The following is a 9,717-nucleotide window of genomic DNA, read 5'->3' on the forward strand; positions in this document are numbered from 1 at the left end:
TAGTGACTGGCTCTGTCACATCACCCTACTGCTAGTGACTGGCTCTGTCACATCACCCTACTGCTAGTGACTGGCTCTGTCATATCACCCTACTGCTAGTGACTGGCTCTGTCACATCACCCTACTGCTAGTGACTGGCTCTGTCACATCACCCTACTGCTAGTGACTGGCTCTGTCACATCACCCTACTGCTAGTGACTGGCTCTGTCACATCACCCTACTGCTAGTGACTGGCTCTGTCACATCACCCTACTGCTAGTGACTGGCTCTGTCACATCACCCTACTGCTAGTGACTGGCTCTGTCACATCACCCTACTGCTAGTGACTGGCTCTGTCACATCACCCTACTGCTAGTGACTGGCTCTGTCACATCACCCTACTGCTAGTGACTGGCTCTGTCACATCAACCTACTGCTAGTGACTGGCTCTGTCACATCACCTTACTGCTAGTGACTGGCTCTGTCACATCACCCTACTGCTAGTGACTGGCTCTGTCACATCACCCTACTGCTAGTGACTGGCTCTGTCACATCACCCTACTGCTAGTGACTGGCTCTGTCACATCACCCTACTGCTAGTGACTGGCTCTGTCACATCACCCTACTGCTAGTGACTGGCTCTGTCACATCAGCTCTGTCACATCAGCTCTGTCACATCAGCTCTGTCACATCACCCTACTGCTAGTGACTGGCACTCTATTAAATCAGCCTAGTGACTGTCACTCTATTAAATCAGCCTAATGCTACAGTGACTGTCTGGTTGTTGTTATATTGCCTATAATAATATATTAATGTATAATATTATATAATATAATATAATAATAATGAGGTCCTGCTGTGTGCCCATACAGGTTCGTCGGAAGACAACACGTTTGTTTTCCCCGGGGTAATGGTAATTGGGGTAACAACCGTAATAGGAGGGACTTGGACCGATCCACTCTGGGTATCGGAGGTGACTCCGCGTCTCTCGGACCGGTCCACCCAGACAGACCCGGGGTTGTGGATGCCTGTGAGTGTGGACAAGAAGGAAACCAGCACGTTCTCCCTATCGAGAGACAAGGTGAGACCTGTAGTCGACAACAAATCACACGCAGCTCAGGTTTTTAAATTAACCATTTCACATGACCCTGTCTGTCTGAAAACAGTCTGCCCATCCTGTCTGCCCGATCCTGTCTGCACGATCCTGTCTGCCTTACCCTGTCTGCCCGATCCTGTCTGCACGATCCTGTCTGCCGTACCCTGTCTGCCTGATCCTGTCTGCCTGATCCTGTCTGTCTGAAACCATCTGCACTCCCCTCCCCCCAGGGCTGTGTTGTGACTCCCCTCCCTCCCTCTCCCCAGGGCTGTGTTGTGACTCCCCTCCCTCCTTCCCTCCCCCAGGGCTTGTGACTCCCCTCCCTCCCTCCCCCAGGGCTGTGTTGTGACTCCCCTCCCTCCCTCCCCCCAGGGCTGTGTTGTGACTCCCTCCCTCCCTCTCTCCCTCCCCCAGGGCTGTGTTGTGACTCCCCTCCCTCCCCCAGGGCTGTGTTGTGACTCCCCTCCATCCCCCCAGGGCTGTGTTGTGACTCCCCTCCCTCCCTCCCTCCCTCTCTCCCTCCCCCAGGGCTGTGTTGTGACTCCCCTCCCTTCCTCCCCCAGGGCTGTGTTGTGACTCCCCTCCCTCCCCCAGGGCTGTGTTGTGACTCCCCTCCCTCTCCCCAGGGCTGTGTTGTGACTCCCCTCCCTCCCCCCAGGGCTGTGTTTTGACTCCCCTCCCTCCCTCTCTCCCCCAGGGCTGTGTTGTGACTCCCCTCCCTCCCCCAGGGCTGTGTTGTGACTCCCCTCCCTCCCCAGGGCTGTGTTTTGACTCCCCCTCCCTCCCTCTCTCCCCCCCAGGGCTGTGTTGTGACTCCCCTCCCTCCCCCAGGGCTGTGTTGTGACTCCCCTCCCTCCCTCTCCCCAGGGCTGTGTTGTGACTCCCCCTCCCTCCCTCCCCCAGGGCTGTGTTGTGACTCCCCTCCCTCCCTCCCCCCAGGGCTGTGTTGTGACTCCCCTCCCTCCCCCCAGGGCTGTGTTTTGACTCCCCTCCCTCCCTCTCTCCCCCAGGGCTGTGTTGTGACTCCCCTCCCTCCCCCAGGGCTGTGTTGTGACTCCCCTCCCTCCCTCTCCCCAGGGCTGTGTTGTGACTCCCCTCCCTCCCTCCCCCCAGGGCTGTGTTGTGACTCCCTCCCTCCCCCAGGGCTGTGTTGTGACTCCCTCCCTCCCCCAGGGCTGTGTTGTGACTCCCCTCCCTCCCTCTCTCCCGCCAGAGCTGTGTTGTGACTCCCCTCCCTCCCTCTCTCCCCCAGGGCTGTGTTGTGAAGCCCCAGAGATTCCTTGGCTCCTCCATGCCCGCTTCCTTCCTGCAGGAGAAGATGGAGGAACTCAACTTGATCAGAGATAAGAGCAGAGAACCCGACTGAGCTGGGACACTGGATACACACACACACACGGACGGACGGACGGACACACACGGACGGACGGACACACACACACACACACACACACGGACGGACGGAACACACACACACACACACACACACACACACACACGGACGGACGGACACACACACACACACACACACACACACACACACACACACACACACACACACACACACACACACACACACACACACACACACACACACACACACTGTGGTGGCTAATTTCCGCATTACCAAATGAGGAGTTACAAACACACCAGTCCGAGTTAACCTCTATGGGCTCGGTGGGACGCTTGCTTCCCACCTACTCAACAGCCAGTTGAATCCCGTGGCGCGTTATTCAAATACCTTAGAAATGCTATTACTTCAATTTTTCTAAAATATGACTATTTTACACTATTTTAAAGATAAGACTCTCGTTAATCTAACCACACTGTCCGATTTCAAAAAGGCTTTAGAACGAAAGCAAAACATTAGATTATGTCAGCAGAGTACCCAGCCAGAAATAATCAGACACCCATTTTTCAAGCTAGCATATAATGTCACATAAACCCAAACCACAGCTAAATGTAGCACTAACCTTTGATGATCTTCATCAGATGACAACCCTAGGACATTATGATATACAATACATGCATGTTTTGTTCAATCAAGTTCATATTTATATCAAAAACCAGCTTTTTACATTAGCATGTGACTAGCATGTGACTAGCATTCCCACCGAACACTGCCGGTGAATTTACTAAATTACTCACGATAAACGTTCACAAAAAGCATAACAATTATTTTAAGAATTATAGATACAGAACTCCTCTATGCACTCGATATGTCCGATTTTAAAATAGCTTTTCGGTGAAAGCACATTTTGCAATATTCTCAGTAGATAGCCCGGCATCACAGGGCTAGCTATTTAGACACCCAGCAAGTTTAGCACTCATCAAAGTCAGATTTACTATAAGAAAAATGTTATTACCTTTGTTGTCTTCGTCAGAATGCACTCCCAGGACTTCTACTTCAATAACAAATGTTGGTTTGGTCCAAAATAATCCATCGTTATATCCAAACAGCGGCGTTTTGTTCGTGCGTTCTAGACACTATCCTAAAGGGTAAATAAGGGTGGCGAGCATGGCGCAATTCGTGACAAAAAAATTCTAAATATTCCATTACCGTACTTCGAAGCATGTCAACCGCTGTTTAAAATCAATTTTTATGCCATTTTTCTCATAAAAAAGCGATAATAATCCGACCGGGAATCTGCTTTTAGGTAAACAGACAAAGGAAGAGAGAGCATTCGGTCGAAGCGGGCACGCGCCTAAGCCCATAGTACTCTGAGTGGCCACTTGCCAAAAGCGATAAAGTGTTTCAGCCAGAGCCTGCCTCGATATCGTTCAGCTTTTTCCCGGGCTCTGAGAGCCTATGGGAGCCGTAGGAAGTGTCACGTTATTGCACAGATCCTGAGTCTTCAATAAAAAGAGCCAAGATGAAACACTACTTCTCAGACAGGCCACTTCCTGCATGAAATCTTCTCAGGTTTTTGCCTGCCATATGAGTTCTGTTATAGTCACAGACACCATTCAAACAGTTTTAGAAACTTTAGGGTGTTTTCTATCCAAAGCCAATAATTATATGCATATTCTAGTTACTGGGCAGGAGTAGTAACCAGATTAAATCGGGTACGTTTTTTATCCAGCCGTGTCAATACTGCCCCCTAGCCCTAACAGGTTAAACTACATCTTTAATACTTAAGATACTTTTGCAAAAGTTCTTGACCCCCAATAATGCATTCTCTCGAATGAACCAGGAAGGTGATTACAGAATGGCTACAGGGATCTTTTATAGCAACGATACACCCCCTTCAACGTACATTGACAAACCACAGATACTTAGTAACAGTTCACAAAGGTTAAGTTTTGTATGACAGATATCAATAAAACACAGACCAGTATCTGGTCCCCTTAGAACCGTCCCTCCCTGGTACGGTATTGAACAAAAACACAATTTCATCCAATGGCATATATCAATTGTCAACTCTAGATACTCCCATCTCAAGAAAACCCCCTCTTGACCCCACTCCTGGACAGGCTCACTGGGGAGTGAGCCTCTAGGCCATATATTATCCCAGGATAAGTGTGAGATCTAAGAGAGGACATACAAGGGTCCAGACACTGCCATAATCCTCCCCACAATAAAGAAAAGGAGGGAGTGACTTGCTCACAGACATTGTGGAGACAAATCATTGGTTCCCCATTAATCACGCCATCCCTTCACATGGTTTAAGAAATAGGTAAAGACACATTCCCATGACGACAAGTCTGACCTCTCCCCTCTCTGGGCCCCAAGTGTCTGAGCCCCAGCTAAGGTAGACGTGCAACTCAAAAGACACCAGAGTCCAATGGACACTTTCTAATGACAAGTATCTCAAATAAGCATATTATACTAATAAAACATCTTAATTATCTATGTTACCCAACTAATTCTGATTCGTCCACGACAACACACACACACGGACAGATACACACACGCGCACACGGACGGACAGACACACAAACACACACATGGATGAACAGACACACACGGACGGACAGACACACACACAAACTCATACACACCCAGATATCAAATAAACTGGGTTTGTGTGGGTTGTGTTTGAGCCAATGGGTGTTTCTCAATATGCATGCTACCGTGCTCCAAGTGAATTCTCCTGAGTACTTCCTCTTGAGGTTGAGAGCGTGGAGAACACATAAAACTTTCCATTTGAGAAGCACTTCCCCATTCACTGACCCTTCTTCAAGCCAGGACAATGACCACAATAGACGAAGATATACACAAAGACAACTTTGACTTCATAATTATCAGCTAGATATATGTGAATCGTTGTAATCTAGTTAGCCAGCTAGCTAGTTAAACAGGAAAAAAATTAACCGAAAATAATGTTATGCAAAATACAGTCGATGTCAATTCTTTGTGGGTAGCTAGCTAAACAATTTATTTCGTGGCTAGCCAGTTAGCACTATTGATTTACTATGGACTTCTTCAAGCCAGGACAATGGCAATAGAGATGAAACAAGATACACACAAAGCAAAATGTTTTACTTCATTAACTATCAGCTAGCTATTTGCTCGCTGTCTGGGGGTTTTATGGCTGGGTTTCTGTACAGAACTTTGTGACATCAGCTGACGTAAGAAGAGCTTTATAAATACATTTGATTGATTGATTGATTGATTGCTTGATTGCTATATGTTTATTGTAATAATGTAGCTAACCAGATAGAATAACAGGCGAACAAAAAAAAAAAACGACATAAACCAATGTTATCCAAGGTAAGATGTCAATTCTTCGTGGGCAGCAAGCTAACAATTATTTGTGGCTCTCTGGCTAGCTAACAGTAGTAGCTAGCTAGTTAGATCAATTGATTTACAATGAATTGGCTTACGACCTACGAACACTACAGTGGGTATTGTAGGCAGGTAACCATGCCAAAATGGGCTGTATTTATTAACAAAGCAAGATAAAAAAAAAAAAAAAGACATTGTAGCCATGCAACATATGTGATTAGCTAACATTTAAATTCCCAAGTAGCATTGTATTTTCTCTCGCTTCAGCTCAAATAATGGCCGCCATTGATTTTAATAAAATTTGTGTTATGTTTTTTTTATGATTATTATTTTTAAAATGTGTTTGTTTGCTTACATCGATGCATGCTTCAAAATATGTACATATGGAGGACGCATTCGAAAAGTGCCCTCCATGCACTGTTTCACATACTTTTGATTTGGGACTCGTACCCACGACCCTCCCCCTGCTACAATTTGCCACGGTATTATGGATTATAGATAAACACCCCATTGAGTCAAACATTTTTTTTTTTTTTTCTATTTTTTGTTGCCCAGTGGTTTTCCTGATAATTTTCAAGTAGAGTTATTAATGTTTTCCTGTCGTTTGCTGTGACTTCTACGATCTATTGCGGTTTTCTTAATATATACTGTTTATTCTAACTGTTATGTGACGGATGTATGGTTTTGTCTGAAGACAATTTCTGAACATTCTTATTAAACGTTCTGTGGTGCTAAGCTTTTTCTTCAACACCAAGGGGCTGAATCCCCTATGGCACCCTATTCCCTATATAGGGCACTACTTTGATCACTACTAGATCCCTGGTTAAAGGTTTTTGTATTTTAACTAGACAAGTCAGTTAAGGAAAAAGTATTATTTTCAACGACGGCCTAGGAACAGCGGGTTAAACTGCCTTGTTCAGGGGGGGGGCAGAACGACAGATTTTTTTTGTACCTTGTCAGCTCAGGGATTTGATTTTGCAACCTTTGCGGTTACTAGTCCAACGCTCTAACCACTGGGCTACCCTGCCGCCCCAAGGTAGTGCACTATATAGGCAATAGGGTGCCATAGGGCACAGAACCTTGGAGATGGACCTCCAAGACTGCCTTAAAATCTTACAACAAGTTACACGGTAGCATGGCGGGACATGATTTTACCATCGTCAGTAGTACAATCCAACACCTCTGTCCCTTTAAACCCCACCAAATACACACTGCCGCCTTACGAAAGCTTCTGCTGAACTGCATCAGTGAAACTATAGTATCTAATCTAGTTCTCTGGATAAGAGCGTCTGCTAAAATGTTTCAAACCCCTGTGATGTGATGATCGTTGTACTGTTGTAATTATGTTTATTCTCCTCTCTGCTAATCTCAGTTTAGAGTGTCAGTGTATGTTTTTTGTTGAAAGGAAACATGAGGTGTGATTACAGGTAAATGATGTTTTATTGTCAAGGGCCTACTGTACTGAGTCTATTCTGGGACCCAAATGGCACTCTATTCCCCTATATAGTGGACTATTACCTAATCTGGAAAATTTGACCTTAGGCAACACAGAGACTAGGGTCTGTTTTCAATGATAGACTTACGTCAATTAATGTCTACGTCAATGGGGGGACTTTTGACCAGAGCCCTACTGTGTTTGGCTAGTAAATAAGTCTTGAAAACTTGACCCTAGGCAACACAGGGACTTGGGTCTGGCTTCAATTATGGATTATTTTGGCATTGAGGAACTACATCACTGGAGGGGGGGATTTCTGGGGACCAATCAAATCACAAGGCTGACATGAGTCTAGAGCGTCTCGATTCGAAACCAAAGTTTGCAGCGGTTTTATCGAAGGGTAGTTGATGCAAACTAGCCACTTGTGAAATGCACCCGTTAAAAATAACCTACAAGTCCTCCATCTTTGCTAGTTCTGATTTATATTTTAGTCAAGAGTAGTGACGTAGGTAGTGACGTAGTGCCTCTATGCTACGTAGGTAGTGACGTAGTGCCTCTATGCTACGTAGGTAGTGACGTAGTGCCTCTATGCTACGTAGGTAGTGACGTAGTGCCTCTATGCTACGTAGGTAGTGACGTAGTGCCTCTATGCTACGTAGGTAGTGACATAGTTCCTCTATGCTACGTAGGTAGTGACATAGTTCCTCTATGCTACGTAGGTAGTGACGTAGTTCCTCTATGCTACGTAGGTAGTGACATAGTTCCGCTATGCTACGTAGGTAGTGACATAGTTCCTCTATGCTACGTAGGTAGTGACATAGTTCCTCTATGCTACGAGGTAGTGACGTGACCTCTATGCCACGTACGTAGTGACATAATTCCTCTATGCTACGTAGGTAGTGACATAATTCCTCTATGCTATGTACGTAGTGACATAATTCCTCTATGCTACGTAGGTAGTGACATAGTTCCTCTATGCTACGTAGGTAGTGACATAGTTCCTCTATGCTACGTAGGTAGTGACGTAATTCCTCTATGCTACGTACGTAGTGACATAATTCCTCTATGCTACGTAGGTAGTGACATAATTCCTCTATGCTATGTATGTAGTGACATAATTCCTCTATGCTACGTAGGTAGTGACGTAATTCCTCTATGCTACGTACGTGGTGACGTAATTCCTCTATGCTACGGAGGTAGTGACATAGGTCCTTTATGCTACATAGGTAGTGACATAGGTCCTCTATGCTACGTAGGTAGTGACATAGGTCCTCTTTGCTACGTAGGTAGTGACTTATGTCCTCTATGCTACGTAGGTAGTGACATAGGTCTTCTATGCTACGTAGGTAGTGACATAGGTCCTCTATGCTACGTAGGTAGTGACATAGGTCCTCTATGCTACGTAGGTAGTGACATAGGTCCTCTATGCTACGTAGGTAGTGACTTAGGTCCTCTATGCTACGTAGGTAGTGACATAGGTCTTCTATGCTACGTAGGTAGTGACATAGGTCCTCTATGCTACGTAGGTAGTGACATAGGTCCTCTATGCTACGTAGGTAGTGACATAGGTCCTCTATGCTACGTAGGTAGTGACTTAGGTCCTCTATGCTACGTAGGTAGTGACATAGGTCTTCTATGCTACGTAGGTAGTGACATAGGTCCTCTATGCTACGTAGGTAGTGACATAGGTCTTCTATGCTACGTAGGTAGTGACATAGTTCCTCTATGCTACGTAGGTAGTGACATAGGTCCTCTATGACTAAAGAGTCCATCATTGAAACCAAAACCTGGTTATGGTGTTACCCAGGTTCGGGTTTTCAAGACTATCTACTAGCCGTACAAAGTATGGCTCTGGTCGAAATAATAACAACATATCGTCAAAAGTAATGCACTATTTAATAATAACAATATATATCATTTAGCAGACTTTTTTAAATATTTTTTTTTATATCCAAAGCGACTTAGTTATGTGTGCGTACATTTTACATTACGGGTGGTCCCGAGAATGGATCCCACTACCCACCAGGCATTGCACTTCCTTTCCAACTGAGCTACAGAAAGGACCTATAACTTCATAGGAATATTCTAGACATCTCCTACGGAACAGGGAAGCATTTTGGGAGTCACAGTACTAGCCGATGTGAGATTACGATGCCTGGATACGAAAGACTTTCCGTGTGTTAAATCTGATTATTATTAAAATATCTTGGTGGTTTGACGAAACGTTATACGAGTGATTCGTGACTACACACACACACGCACACACGGATTCGTAAGTGAGGAGCAGTTTTTTAATAATGTTGAAATATTGATTTACAAATAATACATAAACTACTTATAGTTTATGAATGGCTTATTTAATGAATTATTTTATTGTATTATGTTACCACTTACCAGACAGAGACACAGTATATAAACATGTAAATGTGAAACTAAATCATTTTAAACTTCAGTAATGAAACGGACAGCATGTAGTGTTGA

General features: G+C 45.2%; 1 pseudogene; it reads left to right on the plus strand.

The window, feature by feature from the left end:
- The window catches only part of LOC123731720 (RAS guanyl-releasing protein 1-like), a 37,443-nt pseudogene extending 35,002 nt beyond the window's left edge, over nt 1-2,441 (plus strand).
- The last annotated feature ends 7,276 nt before the right edge of the window (nt 2,442-9,717 follow it).

This window comes from Salmo salar, unplaced genomic scaffold (genome assembly GCF_905237065.1).
Source record: "Salmo salar unplaced genomic scaffold, Ssal_v3.1, whole genome shotgun sequence".
Taxonomy (NCBI): Eukaryota; Metazoa; Chordata; class Actinopteri; order Salmoniformes; family Salmonidae; genus Salmo; species Salmo salar.